Source organism: Lagopus leucura, unplaced genomic scaffold (assembly GCF_019238085.1).
Source record: "Lagopus leucura isolate 7727_CA_CO unplaced genomic scaffold, USGS_WTPT01 Super-Scaffold_806, whole genome shotgun sequence".
NCBI lineage: Eukaryota > Metazoa > Chordata > Aves > Galliformes > Phasianidae > Lagopus > Lagopus leucura.
Window position 1 is genome coordinate 2,232,244 of NW_024962260.1, and position 15,386 is coordinate 2,247,629.

Sequence of the window (15,386 nt, forward strand, 5' to 3'; positions counted from 1 at the left end):
GCCTCCTTTGCAGACATTTTTATAATGCAAATACTATAAAGTTGCAGTAGTGCTGATGTGAATTCCACCAGAAGGGAATTTGGTGTGCAACTGAAATGAGGTAATTGTTTTACCTCCAATTGTCCAGAGAATTGGCTTAAAAGGTAAAAAATGCTCCTTTGTATGTGAGGCTGCTGTCCTCAGAGGGAGCGTTGGGTTCCGAGGCTGCTGAAGCAAATGGCTGTACCAGAGGCTTCTGCTGGGTCAAGTAGCCCATAAACTCAGGAGGAATTTGCAGAGGTTCTGGCTGCAACATTCAGGTGGCTCCTCCTCCGCACAGGCCTTCAGAAGGGCAGCTTTGTCACCTGGCTGGGGAATCATCTCAGCTGCTCAGATGGACTGAAGATTTAGGGTTTTTTCTCCCTGGCACAGGGAGTCAGCACAGCTCCTTTAACGAGCACCGTGTCATCCCAAGCACAATCCCTGTGTCCAGATATGACATCCTTTCTTTACAGCCACAGTGTGGAAGAAAAGTTTGGGCTGACTTCTGATACTTCTGCACACAGAGAGAATGGAGCAAAAATATCTGGGATTTGACATACCTGCAGTGTCTTCAAGAGAGACCTTGGGATATCGCTATCTTGGTCTGTGCTGTTGAGTAAAAAGGCTAGTTTTTGGTAATACTGTAATGGACACTATGAAGTAGCCATCTCCAGAGTGTCATTTCACTGTGTCATTTTTTGTTGACCTGCAGTGGCTGATCAAGAAACTCAGATAAGCTAGTTCTTTGAGATCTTGATTTTGAGAGAGAGAGTTAGAATAGCACATAGAAGAGTGTAGTTGATTCAGGAACCTGGAACTGTTAAGGGACCTGGTCTTTCTTTCCATGTGTTCTTTGAGTTCCTGTTGAACAGATGATCCAGTACTGTGGTCAGTGGGATACCGTGCTACGAGGATGGCAGCAGGAGGTGCAGGTAGAAGAAAGGAAGGTCGGCAGGAGCACGTAGAAGGACAGTTGCCTCTCTTCCGATGTTGAATGCAGGAGTTGAACTCCTGAGCAGGTTATGGAAATTACAGCACAGTTTGGTAGTTGTGATTTAACCTGGCAGGTGGCCCAGCACCACGCAGTCGTTCACTCAATTCCCCCCCTTCCCTGTGGAATGGGGACAAGAATTAAAAAAAAAAAAGCAAAAAAAAAAAAAGCAAAAAGAAAAAAGCAGAACTCATAGGTTGAGATCAAACTATTTTCTAAGATAAAGAAAAGGATAATAGTTATCACTATACATGTATGTATGTATATGTGTGTGTATAACAAGTGCACAAGCAATTGCTCACCACCCTCTGACCAGTGCCCAGCTGGCCCCATGAGCAGCGGAAGAGAAGAGAAATAACCCCCACCCCCTTCAAAACTCCTACTGCATGATGCCATATGATATGGAATATCGCTTTGGCCAGTTTGGGTCAGCTGTCCTAGTTCTGTTCCGTCCCATCTCCTTGGGCTCCTTGCTGAGAACAACCTTGTTTCTGTGCAGTGCTGCCTGGCAGCAGCTATAAACGTCAGTGCGTTATCAACATTGGCTTTCCCCTAGAACCAGAAACACAGCATCATGCCAGGTACTCCAAAGAAAACAGCTCCATCCCAGCTGAAGCTAAGGTCTGTCGTTTGTCTGTGAAGATGAAACGGGGCAGATTTCAGCGTGGGCTGTCTTGGCCTGCTGCAGACTCTGGGATTGTACTTAAGTTAAGAATCCCAGTGAAGTCTGTGCTGCTGTTCTTACAGTGTTCTCTCCTGTACTGGCTGAAGCAAAGCTGCTGTGCATGTGGCTGTCCATACTTCAGCCGTGCCACTTGGCAGCATGGATATTGATGGGCTGTTCCTTTACAGCCCCAGGTAAATAGCATAAAGTTTGACCATACCTTCCTAAGTGAGCACAGCTCATGTGAACACTGAAGAGCCACCAGGACTGATGGCCAGCAGCTCTGTGTTTGTGTGTGTTATGGAGCACATCTTTGGGCAGATCCATTGCCATTAGCTCCAATTAAGACCTGTGTGCAGTGATGGAAATGCAACACTGTTAGGCTGGTGGGGCCCCTAGGCATAGGCTTTTCTTCTTGTTCAGAGCCAGCTGCAGGCTGTTATAGTTTAACCATTTCTGTCCTGAAATGATGGCATAGAGTTTGATGCAGGGGCCAGAACTCCTAAATAAGGACAAAAAGATGTGCTTTCTAAGCCAACCCTCTGTTGTGGAATGGAATGTTGACTTTGTTTCCTTGCTGCTGGAACATGCGTGGGTAAAGAGATAAAGCTGTATCCTGCACCAGCAATAGTCTTGCATTCCTGTGACATATTTCATACTTTGTGTTATAAAAATGTCAGTGCACATTGTCTGTTCATTAATGTGCCAAGGAAAATACATACTGGCAGATTGGGCTGTTGCCCTTTTTTCCAGTTTTTACACAGCACGCATGAAAGGGCAGGGAGTTTTACAATGAGAGATACCCTAAACCAGCAGCCAAGGTAGTCTTTGTGTGGGAGGAAGAGTGACAGATTGTATTAAGAGGGAAGACCAGGGTTATGCTGTTTCAGCTCATCGTCTTTACATGTCACAGAAGCTGGCGGCGAGAAGCATAAGAAGCTTGCAGGCTGGGAGTTTTTCCTCAGAGACAGCTAAAGCCTGCAGTTATATTTGCACAGTACTTCTATCAGAAGAGTTATTTTTCTGCACCAAAAGAGATGCAATAGGGAAAGACTTGAAGCTGAATGTATTTAGGCTAGAAATAAGATCGAAAGTTGTAATGGTGAAGGTAATCAGATGTTGGCAGACTTTGTATCGCTTGGAGACATTAAGTCAGAGCTAGTTGTCTGTTCAGTGCACAGAAAAAAGCTGTGACCTTATTAAAGAAACCACTGTAAAATGTTGTAGTCTAAGCTATCTGGAAGCTGCAGTGAGGTCACCTCTGCTCTATGGATACCGAGTCAGAAATCACTGAAGATGAAATATCCAGAGCAGGTTTCACCTGTGACAGCATGGAGAAGTACCAGTAACTGAAGACAGCTCCACAAGGAATAAAGCAAATTGCTGGTGCTTCATGGAGAGACTGTGGGGCAGAAGATTGGATGCAGTAATTGTTTTAAGGTCCAGGTAAAAGATAAACGTAAAGGTAAAAGTAATAAATTCCCGTGTCATTGTATAAATTGCTTTGTATGTGTTAGCAGGGTGGAGCAGAGTTGCAAAGCAAGGTAAATAATTAATGAAATAATTAAGCTATTATTTAGCATGACTTAGGGTTGAACTTGACGTTGAAATGATCATATCCCAGGAAACGCAGGTGGTGCATTTCATTTCCTAGACTGCCTGTTACCTGATCAATGCAAGATGTTACTAGGGATGAGGAGGAGTGTTACAGGGTCATTTGTCATTTAAGCACCTGAAGATGCCAGAGAAGCCGTACCCTTCAAATCACACCGTGTAGAAGTAGATTCTTTCTTCGGACTCATTAACCTGCTTCCTGAGCGGTGAGCATTGGGCTCTGCTGGTGGTGAGTACTCAGTCTGACTGTGCAGATGTTGGTTTTCACACAAAATTTAGGTTTGTGCTCTTGCCTGCTTCCTTGCAAAGGCAGTAGGAATATCAGAGTTCATTTTGCTTCCTCAGGTAAAGCAATTTGTAATGCCTTACCACTGATGGGATTTATAAGGTAGCTAATGCATGTCAGTTATCTTGTGGTACAAATCTGGCCATTTTTAGTAACAGAGATACAGCTTGTTGTGCTTGTACTGTATTTATGAAGTAAATAATTTGTTTTAAGCACTGACTAACATGATCATGTGCAAGTCATCATGTAATCCATGCAGCATGTGTTGATGTCACACCATGAGTTATGATTTAGACAAGGAGAATGTAAATGATTGGAGGGAAAAAGTAAATTTGCTGGCTTTTGCTGCCTGTGTCAGCTGCTGTCCCAAGGTTCGTCTTCATCTCTAGCTAGTAGCAGATATGCAGAGTTTCCTTGCATTGCCAAATTCAGTACAGCCATTACTTGCTTCTGCATAGTTGAATTGGAGCCAGCCACGGGTGATCTCTCACGATGGGTTGCAGTGGCTGTTTCTAATGACAATACCTGTGTTCACTCCAAGTAATATGATTTGGAAAACTGCTGTTTCAGAAGATTACATTTTGGAAGCTGTGAGGACTGATAGGCAACAACTGATGGGGAAAGGGAGCTGTGGGTCCAGGTGTTTGTGCTGAGCTGTAGAGCCCTGCCTCAGGCTGGTTGTGCCCTCGCGTTGTACGTGAGCTCTGCCCTGCAGAGACCACCAACACCACAAAGTCTCCACAGCGCGATGGCTCTGTTCTCTCTTGGGCAGTCAGACGCCTTCTATTACAGCCCTGCATTTAAAAATAGCAGAGCAATGAGGCAAAATCATAAACTAACCATAATAAAATTAGTGCTTGTGTGAAAGTGCATTGCCAGCGCTGAGCTTTTGGGAAGCGCAGTGTTGCCAACAAGCCGCTGGGTGCTGGCAGCTCCTGTGCGGTGTGTTGTGAGCTGAGCAGGCCGTTCAGGAGAGAGGTTTTGAAGGTTTCCCCCACCTCCCCTCGAGGGAAGCTGTTTCTGGAAGGACTGCCCTCCTGTCACCAGCCATGTGCTTCCGTGGCTGTTTCTAAATGGTGTGGAATTGTGGGGACCCTGCAGTCCACTGGAGGGGAGAGCTTGAGTGCAGTGAAGGTTTGTGTGATTTTAAGAACTGAAAAGAGGGAGCGATGGTGTTGGAAGTCAAACTGTTGGGCTGTGGCTCTCGCTGCAGAAGCTGTTTGCTTTGTAGTGTGCCTCGGAACAGCATAAAACATCAATGAATCATTGCTTGAGAGACCTTGGATCGCTTCGACATTTAAAAAGTGTGTTAATACGCACAGCTATGGCTGTACAGCTGACTCCAGAAAGCATTCATTGCCTCGAGGGGATTTGTGCCCTTCAGAGCAATCCTTTCTGTCCATCTGTTACTGACAGAACCTTTCAAATTAAGTGCTTCCAATTCAGTGGAAGGAGTTCTTAAAATACTACTTTTCTTTGAGAGAATATCTGAAGAGCTTGAGCAGTGTATGGTGGGACGCCCAGCTTTGTCCTTCACTGATGCTGTTTGAGTCTTCCCAGACAGTCTGAAAAATGAAACAAGGAGGTGCTTCCTACTACATTTAGAGGGCTGAGATGAGAGCCCTTTGCTGGCGTTAGATGATTGTTATGATAGAAAGCTGTCAGCAATTACAGGCTGCCGTGCAATAGGGATGTGTTAAGCTCTGGAGGAGGAGCTTTACTGAAAGATGATTGGTGTGACAGACATAGTCTGCCTGCATTCAGTTGGGAATTTGTAGATTGTGCAACTGTCTGAACATCCTTTGTGTGCAGCCCAGATGCTGGTGGTTAGGTAGGTTTGAAATTGTAGTAGCTTTTCCCAGTCCCCTTTAAAGCGTGTCCGAGCCAGCAATGAAACTCACCATAAAGCTTCCTACATTTTGTAAACTACAGCTACTTACTGTCAGGCTGTGAGAGTCAAAGATCAGATTTCACTTTCTTATTTCCAGAAGGAGATGGATTAGGAAAGATAGATCACTTCTTTCTACTGAAATCTGTAAAGTATGTAAAGCCAGGATTTTCTGTCTCTTCCTGAAGGGAGCAAAATGTTTTCCAGGTGTCCTTCCTGTCATGCTCTGTCTGTAGAAGCCACATCTTTACTGAATAGTAAAGCTGTAAGTATTTAATCTTTTGTCTGAACAGCATGTGTGTATTATGCTACGGAGTTGAAGAATATATTTCTTCCATGTTCTTTTCTCATCATTTTAGAAATATGTGCTCTGCTGAGTTAGATAAGGAAGAAGACTGGAACACAGTGTGAGTTACAAATGACATAACTGTCCGTAGGAGAAACTGTCCTTCATTCTTCCTGAAGTACAGCTGTGGGAGCTCCTGTGGCTCTGTGCCTTGCCCACAGTTCTCTGTCTGCCCTGCTCTGGGAATGTCGTGCAAGGGCTGTGCTTCTGCTGTGCCACAAACTGCTTCACTTTGCTGCTGTGAGCTGAACGTTCCAACAAATGTTTCAGAGTGTATCAGCTCTGTCTCATGTGTGAGCAAGGTGTGCTTCCCCAGCTGGACTTCTTTCTGATCGAGTGGTGTGAGAGCTTGCCTGAGATGTGGGATGCCTCCCCAGCTGCCCATCCACGTTCCTTCCTGCCCCAGGATGGTTTCTATACTGGCAGCCACAGGGAGGGCAGCTGGCAGAGATTGAAGTTACAACTCCTTGTGCTTCAGTTGCAGGGGTCCTGTGCTTGCAGTTGTGCTGTACGTTTGGCTGGAAGCGTGGATCTGTGCAACTGTTCCTCCCTAGACAAAACATCATAGGGCATGTCAGTGTTGGGTGAGCTCATCAGAACATGTGCAGCTGATTAGTCCTGGGGCCAGGTTCTCCTGCTGGTTACCTTGTCAGGAGCACAGAGTCATTGAGCAGCTGTGTAGACATCCTCCAGCTTTGCACTGCTGCAGCCTGGCACTGAGGCGGAGCTGGAACACAGCTCATGCTCAGTAGTAAGCACAGCTTTTCCTCGTTGTAGTGCTGTTGCTTTACCTCTCCAGCTGGGCTGTGGGCAGCTGGCACTTCCCAGCACATGACTGCTGTGCCACATCCTTTTGATGTCTGTAAGATCCTTTTCCTGCTGCCCTGCTGTTACCCTGGTCTGTCACTGCAGCTTTCCCTGGAGCAAGTTGAGTGGCTTCACAGGGAGCTGATTTTCCAGCTGTGGAACAGTGTTCTTGGTTCTGTTGCAGAGATGCTTGGCCACCAAGAGAGAGGAAGTTGTGTTGTTTTTGGAGCACACAGGGGTCTGATTTTTCCCTTCAGGGTTGGCACAGCTGGCATCCTGGTACGTGCCAGGCTCCAGGAGATACCTGTGACTGCTGAGGATATTTGTGTTTGGCAAGAACTGGTGATGGGGTTCTGGAAAAAGTCTTTTTCTGACTTAATGCTGGTAACAGCTTCCAAGCCTAAATACCCAGAAAGGCTGCCTAGCTAGCATATAGCATGCAGAAGAGCACTGATCTCCATACTGCCATGCACATTCATTTTTGGGTGACTTGCAGCTGATTCAGATTGCTCTAATAGTTACCTGGCACTTGTGTCTAGCTGTGTGTTGTAGTGAACTGTTGCCAAAATTGTCTTGTTATGCATGCTACATCTGATATTTGTGTGGAACAAAAGATCATAATTCACTAAAAAAGGGCTGTGGGGAAATAAAGCAGAAACATTGTCCTTCTGTGTCCAGAAGGGACGATGAATCTGCCTGTCCCTTACCTGTGCCAGCAGGGGAGAAATTGCACAGAGGGTGGTGGAATGCTGTTTGTCATTACTGATTTAATCCCTGCAATTGCATCTGAACTGTCTGTCTTGTGTTGCATGGCAGTGCACCATACTGTACCTTCTGTTAGCTTGGCATGGTTCAGGCCATCCTGGAATGCTCGAAGATAGCAGCTAATGGAAGACAGGCTGGAGTCCTGTAGCCCATCTTTTCTGCAGGTGTTGTGGTGGGCTGGGCTATTCCTACCCTATATTCCATTGCTACCCTATATTCCATTGCTACCCTATATTCCACTTTCCAGGCACAGCCTGTGGTTAATGTGAAGGAAACATTGCTAAGGCATGCCATTTTCCTCACACTTGTTGAGAGTTTTTAAGGGAATCTGAGAAATTGTGCAGTGAGGTGAACGCTTTCTTGGTAAGCTGACATGTGCGTGCAGATCTCACTTGTGATTTCTGTAGCATTCTGTCCTTGGGAAAACAGACAGACACCCGGGCTGTCCAATGCTGCATGGTGCAGCAGAATTTTTCCTGTCCGCCTGCTCTTTCTGAGCAGTATCTTAACTGTTGCCAGGAGAACCCTTCTGTTTCCCCTTCTGCTCATGTCTGCTCATTAGTCACTTGGGTGCAGACCAGTGGGCTGGGTGCAGCTCCTATTCCATGCAGCATTTAGCTTGGAGTGGGTTATCATTCATAGCAGGATCTCTCTTCCATTGCGATCGGGTAGCTTTCAGTTGCTTTGAAAGACAGTTTCCCTTAGGACCAATGGTTTTTTCTCTTTCTCACTGAAAATCCTGAAGTGATCCTCACTCTGTTGCACAGTGTCTCTGCCTGTGGCATTTGTGTTGGACACAGCCATGTGAAAAGGTGGTCTGTCCCTGGCAAACTTTTTAGGAAGGATGAATCTGAAAACCTTGTCATTGCAGTTATGTTTGGTAACAGTCTGGAAAATGAGAACAGGATATAAATACCTCACAAATGAAACCTAGAAAGGGTCATCAGGCTGAAAGCAAGTTGTCAGGTATGAAAACATTGAGTAGGATGTCAGAAATGGGTGGAGATGACAGTAGGAAAATGTTGTGGTTGATGGCAGAGCAGTGCAGAAAAAACCAGCAGAGAAGGTATTTAAGCATTCCTTTGCTTCTCTATCTTCTGTCTCATTTTCCCTTCTGCAGTGAAGCCACTGCTTCAAAATAATTTATTACATAGTTGTCTGCCACAGAGAAGTGAGTTATCTGCTGCCTGTGGCAGTGAGAATGGGGAAGGCTGAGATGATAATACACTTTGTTCCTTTTAGTTTTATCACATCTGACTGGAGTTCCTGAAGTAAGGAACAGGCTGAAACTGGCCTTGCTAATTGATAATCTCTATTAATAATTAAGATAGGCACTGCTAGTAAGAGTGTTGGAATTACAAGTTTAGGATATGACCATTGCTGGTGAAACTACGAAGAGAAATTTTGCAAGAGATAAATGTTGGATGTATGTATTGCAGAGGTGGTAACATTGCAAAAATGTCTTCCTATATTTTGTTTAAAAAAAAAAAAAAAGGAAAAGCACCTTATTCTAAAGGCCGAGCGTCAAGAAAATGGGTGGGTGACTGTGCCATATCCATATACATAAACATTTTCACTGCATGGGATTACTTCTTAGCTCTTGTTTCTCCATTATGCCTTCCATCTTTCTCTCGGGTCTTTTAAGGGATCTTCTGAGCCCTGAATGTACTTTCAAGAAATTGAAACAAGCTGTTTTTTGATTCAACCTCTGCGTGAGAAGCAGCTTTCCAAATCCCATGACACTTTACACAGGATTTACAAACAACAGAATGGCTGGTTGGGCTGCTAACCACTCAAGCAAAAGAGTGCTCCCACTCCCTGCTGTCCAGAGAGCTACAAGACCAGCACTGGTTCCTGGGAATTAAGTGCAAAATTATCTCCAGGAACTGGAAACTGGTAGAAAAGATCAAGTCCTTGCAATTATGAACTGGATTTTTGCAAATAGAAAGGACCATGTTTTCTTTCGGAATTGCCTCTTGGTGAAACCTTCTTGCTGATCTCAAGCTGGTTTCAATGTGCATTTTTGTTAGTACTGAGGAAAAAGCTGCCTGAGCAGATATCAGGCTAGCAAGAGTGCAGCTTCAGTCCTCCACTGTTCAGTCCCAGCACTGCTGTTGGAAGTGGTACAGCCCAGATGCGTGCCTGGCTTCCTGATGAGTGGCCAAGGGGTGAAGGAGCCAGCAGGACTTCCAAGATCAGCTAGAAGGCTGAGCTGCAGGGGAGTGAGGCTTTGCAGTGCATCCCACTGCACCTGCCTGATCATCAGTGCATGCAGACTCACTGTGGCTTAAGTGGTGATGTTTCTGTGATTGTTTTTTTTTAATGTGTTATATAAGATAAATGTCCTTTGCACAAGACAGAGGGACAGAGCTGAGCAGGCTGGGGCAGGACTGGCTGCTAAGGGTCTAAAGAGCCAGTACAGAGTGAGGTGGGAGTGGGGCAGATTGGTTCTCCAGATTTCCTAACAGGACAGCAGGTTTATTTTTATCCCTGCTGCCCTTGAAGTCTCAGGTTCCACAGATGCAGTGATTTTTAGCTTAATGAGAACTTGTGAGAGATTGGACTCGGTCTGCAGAATGATTATATGTCTTCCTGAATACTTTTTACAGCATCGTTAATTCACTCGAGTTCAGCTTTTTTCTGGCGCAGATGTTTGGCTCTGTTGAGTATACAGAATCACAGGCATGCTCTTTTCCCAGTTCCTATTGTTCCCTTAGATACTTCTACTTCAAACAGCTGTTCTTTGAGAGGCACTGAATAGCCACTGGGACTCAGAATCTGACCTGTGATGGAGGGATGGGTTCCAGCCTTGAAACCCTCCACTGCAGTGCTTGCCTTCACCCCGCTGTTTGCAGGCTCTTGTTGCAGCTGGCAGCCCTGCTTCGTTAGGAATCTGGGGTGAATTCCCACGTCCCCTGGAGAACAGCTTTTTACAGGATGGCTTTCTCACTCCATGTCAGAACCAAATTCTTTGCTGCAACAAGGAAGACTCGAGTACCAGCTGTTGGGAAAATGCTTCCCATATGAGTTCATCTGAGGGCACTGGTGTTACATTACATCTTAGAGTGGAAAACTTGCCTAGGTGAGAGGGTGAGTTCAGTGATGTGAGCAACACAATGCTCAAGTACTGAGCAGTTGGATTTGTATAACAGAGCATAAATTAATTGCCTTTCTCTTGTGGTGTTTTACTTTTTAGAAGGTCAGCTTGACAAGGTTCACAAGGGTTTGTCTAGTTCAAATGTGCTGGTATTAAGCAGAACGTGGGGAAATCTGACCGGTGCAGGATATTTGGGAAGGCACTCAAAGCCATGTGCTTTGTTTTGTCTCACTTTCAGACTCGAAAGGGAAATGTAATACTTCCTGAGGATCTCCTTAAACGTCCCTACTTGACCCTCACTGTACGTGCATTTTAGCTGAGAGAAAGTCAGCTTTCTGGGTTCCTTTGCCTCTCATGGTGTCTGCAAAACCTAGCATTCTTCTGTGGCCTGTACCCTGGTTATGGTAAAAGAAATGGTGTGGGAACCTCATGTAAGGTGTGCACCTCGGGGGGCTCCGTGCCTCTGGGGATTTCAGAAGATTCTTATTCTCACCTCAGCCATAGTTTTCCTATATTGAGTTTCTCTCTAAAATGATATCCAACTTTGTGAGCAGAAGTCTTGCCAGGATTGGCCCTGCTCTAAAAGGATTGCTTTGCAGAGGCAATTTGCAAAGGACAAGGTTTGCTTGGAGGCTCCTTGCAGGAAGAGGAGCATGCAGGGTCGATGCCAGGGTCAGCAGCATGTCACATGTCTGAGTGATTTCATCCAGTGATGGCAGAGATGCTGTGACTTTGCTTTTGGCATCTGTAGTAGAAATAGGTGTGAGGGACTGCTGCTGTTTTCCTCTATGATGCTGTTACTTGCTGGGAAGTCTGGATTCTACAGCACTGCTTCTGCTTGTTGCTGGTGTTTGCTGTGCTTGGATTTGAAGTTATGGGGAATTAAATAGATTTTTAGACTCTCTGGAAACGGTGGTTTCCATGTAAAAGACTGAAACATTCTACAAAGAAATTGATTTCGACTGAGCTATTGATTCCAGTTTCTTTTTGTTTTGTTTTCAGGAAATAATTACCACAGCAAAGATGTTCCTTTCTGTGTACAGATAGTGTACAGGAGGAGAATATTGCCTGCTGCTTCCTCATTGTTTTCAAAAGCATGCTGCACAAAGAATGCTGGATTGGTACTGACAATTAGGCCTTTGCCTTTGAAGGAGGAGGGACGGGTGGCTTTCAATGTTATGGGGCATTGACTGTGTTTGAGTGTGAAATTTGCAGTGGTGCACATAACGCCTGTCCCCAGGACTACCTGTGGAATGTTGATGAGTTCTGAGTCATTGGTAAAGGAGCATAATAGAAGTGGGAGCTTAATAGAAATATAAATGCAATTTACAGCCACTGGTGTGTCCCAAATTTCCTGTTAGGTTACTGTCCTGCCTGTGAGCACAGCAGTCAGCCAGTCTGTATTTGTAGAACAAACAGAATGTATGTGCTTGCATCCTTACGCAGTGTTACCGTTACTGTTAGCCAACCTTAGTGCATCCTACACAGAAAACATTTCTGTTAGCTGTCAGCTTCGTGTCCACGCTAGATCAGTGCACACCCATATCTGTCCTCAGCTGGGTATGGTCCCATTGTCTCTTAATGCCTCTCTGCTTCAGGATCCAGCCTGGCTTGTCAGGGATGATGTAAAGAGGAAAAATGGGGATGGGTTAAGGCTTCATGTCCCTGCAGGCTGTTATTAGCTGCGAACAGAGGTGTATGTTCACGTTCCTGAACTTACAAACTTTCAGGGGTCAACAGTTGCCTTTACAGCCAAACTGGGCTCCCTGGAGCCCCTGCCATAACAGGTGATCTGGTAGGTGCTGCAGTCAGGCTCTCGATGTCACAGATACTTTGTGCACAACACTTGTTTCACTCTTCTGCTTTGAAAGTTCAGTCTCTGATCAGGTGCTGTTTGGTGTCTCTTTTTGGGGGTTAGGGCTACCAGGCAGAACATCTTCACCTTTAAACAAAAGAATTGTTTAAATGTAACATAATTGGGAAATGATTATTTTCTGGCATGGGTGAGATATCTTAGAAACACACCTCGCAGTCATCGGATCATTATTAGTTATCATTCCGTGATGCACATCTGCTTAACATCAGATTCTTTACCTTATTCAGCTGAAAAACCCGACTGTTGCTCCCAGGAAAAAGAGAGAATTTGAAACCCTTTTCTGAACTCCCTTCTGTGCCTCAGCTCAGTGGCAGAAGAATCTGCTTTCTATTAAAGTGATAAATTGCATAATTGAAGGTGTAAGCATCCCCCACTGTAAAATTTGTCTTTGTCAGATATACAAAGCATTGATTTTCTTTGTTTGCTGATGCAGAACCCCACTGATATGAAACTGTAGTCTCCTTTCACCCTGCCACCAAGCAGCAATCCTTACTAGCACAGCTGGAGCCTGCTGCACATGCACACCTAGTGCCAACCTGGTACTCCACTGCTGTGTTCTGGTGCTTATGCCAGCACCTCTGGGAATATCTCTACCCAATTGGCCAGCGTGTGAGCCACTTAGAGTTCCCAGTGGATGCTGTTATGTGGAACATTTTATTAAGTACACAGTGATGAATTTATCTTCCTGAGTTGTATTACTCACCCCCTGAAGTGTTAGTCATTGGTGTCCTCCAGCAGATGTAATCAACAGATTGCTCCCAAGCAGTGCTTTAATGTCAAGCACTGCAGTCATTTCGCTGATCACCCCAGAGAGCACACAGAGCATCGATATCTGTCTTGCTGGAGAAGAGATGCTGGAGCCAGTCCATGAGAAGCCAAAGGTGACAGACTCTGCTCATGCAGGCTATGGGGTGGCTGAGGAGTGCCTCCCTTGGAGCTAATGGCCACAGAATAAAGCTTTGGGAGGAATGCTGCATTGGAGGGCGCAGGCAGCCTTCCTGTGTCTGTGTGCGTGAACGATTCCTTCTGTGTGCGGTATGAGAAGTCCCTGCAGCCGGTGAGTTTCTTTTCTGCACAGAGAGTCTGAGTTGTGCACATCTCCATGGATGCCTTTTCCCTAGCTGTAAGACATTAACATCATCTGAACCTCTGTCTGGATGGCCCTGAGCCATGGCCCATCTTGTTCAGCAATCTCCATGTATAAATGTCCTTTTTTGTTGTTGTTTTAATTTAGCAGCACCAGAAGAGAACAGTTCGACTTTTTGTATATCCAGAAAAAGCATTTCTGTTCATTTCCTGGTTGCACCGAGTGCTCCTGGTGGTGGTGGCCTGTCTGCCAGAGTTAATTGGGGTTGCTGGGTCAGTTCTCCCTGGGGTTGCATTGTGCTGGGATTTAGCTGTGCCTTGAGTAGCCCAGCAGTTTGCTCTGTGCAATGAGGAATGTGTGTTGCTCACCAGCACGATCAGGGGACCCCTGTGTACCTTAAGGCCTGTGCAGGGCTCTGTGCAATATTTTGGTTTTGGGGAAAGAAAAAAGTAATAATCACAGTGTTTTGAATGCCAGCAGTTCTGTTATTATTAAGCTGCCTGAAAGAGTGCCTCTGGGAAAACGGATGCAGCTTGGCTGTTTGTGAGCTGGCCAAGAGGGAGCTTCCCTATGGTGTTGAATATCTCCTGACTTAGATGCTGTGTTTAATGGCTAATCTGTCACCTCGGGGTTCTTGTATGAGAAAAGATGAACCCTGTTAATTTGAATCAGCGTATTGTGTTTTACAGCTCCTCAGTCTGGAAACATTGCTCTACCGATGCTGCTGGGAGCGCATAGCGAAAGATAGGAAGAGGGTGAGAGTGTCTCTTCATTGGCAGCACCAGGTTATTTCATCTTAAATTGTAAGGACAGCATTCTGAGATGCTGCATCTCAGGTAGAAGGGTGGACTGAGGCTTTCCTGTGCTCATGTGCTGTGACAAGGTGAGAATGGTCCCTGTGCAGTCTGACCTTGACTGTTCCTTTCTGAAAGTGTTTGAAAAGATGGCTATTGTGGAACTGGGTCACAGCAGCAGCTGGGTAGCAAAGGAAATGCATATGCAGGGGACTGCGAAGCACTCCGGATCAGGGATTTGGAGTGAGTAGCCATGCTGAGGTAGCAAATAGGCACTGAGCAGCAGAAATGTGTCCCTGCACTTAACTCCTTGCCCTGCTTTCAGCCCTGTGTACGTGCAGGCAAGTCTGTGTCCTGATAGGTGCAGCGATCAACAGTCTGCTTCTTGAATAATTTGTCTTGTTGGATGCAGCTGTTTCTCAGTGCTAAAGTTTCCAAATAACTGCATTTATTTAAGGTATTCCCAGAGGACAGGGGCTCCAGCTGCTGAAGTCCTGTTGTCTGTGCAGCAGTCCCAAGGTTGTTGGGGCTGAGTAACAAACAGTGCTGTGGTAGAAGGACCCTGTTTTACTGCACGATATAAATACTCTTGGGAGCATGGTGTGATGGGCCAAACAGATGTGAAGATGTTGATGAGTGTCCTCTGGCCTACTGGTTTTCTATGATGAGCAACAAAGGCCTTCTCTCTGCTGAGTGCTGGCTGCAGATTGCAGGTTTCCAGCAGCTGTATTCAGGGGCTGCTCAGCCTGAGAAGAAGAGAGCAGGGAGTCCTCCTGTGGGCTCAGCACACCTCATGGTTCCACCATGTCACACATCCTGCTGCTGGTCTCTGTGCACGATGCTCTTTGGCACCAGCCTGCAGGGTGTGAGGAGCCTGTCATGCTGACATGAACTCACTGTATGCAGGGGGGAGCAGGGCAAGAATTTGTCTGCTCTCACTTTCTCTGTTTCTTTCAGGAGTCTCTGCATCTTTGCAGTGCCGCCCTTCCCCTTTACCCAGATATGCACACACAGTGTGTGTTCTAGAGAAAAGAGATAATCTCAGCACTGCTCTCTCTCCATTACTGCTGCCTCCACCTGAACTGCCCTGATGCGTGTAGAACAGCAGAGAGCGGATTTCCAGCTGGTAGTCACAAGTTTTCTCCAGAAT

General features: G+C 45.8%; 1 protein-coding gene across 2 annotated transcripts in view; it reads left to right on the top strand.

Moving 5' to 3' along the window:
- Window positions 1-15,386, top strand: part of TTC28 (tetratricopeptide repeat domain 28) — a 125,665-nt gene that overhangs the window by 73,596 nt on the left and 36,683 nt on the right. The window lies entirely within an intron of this gene.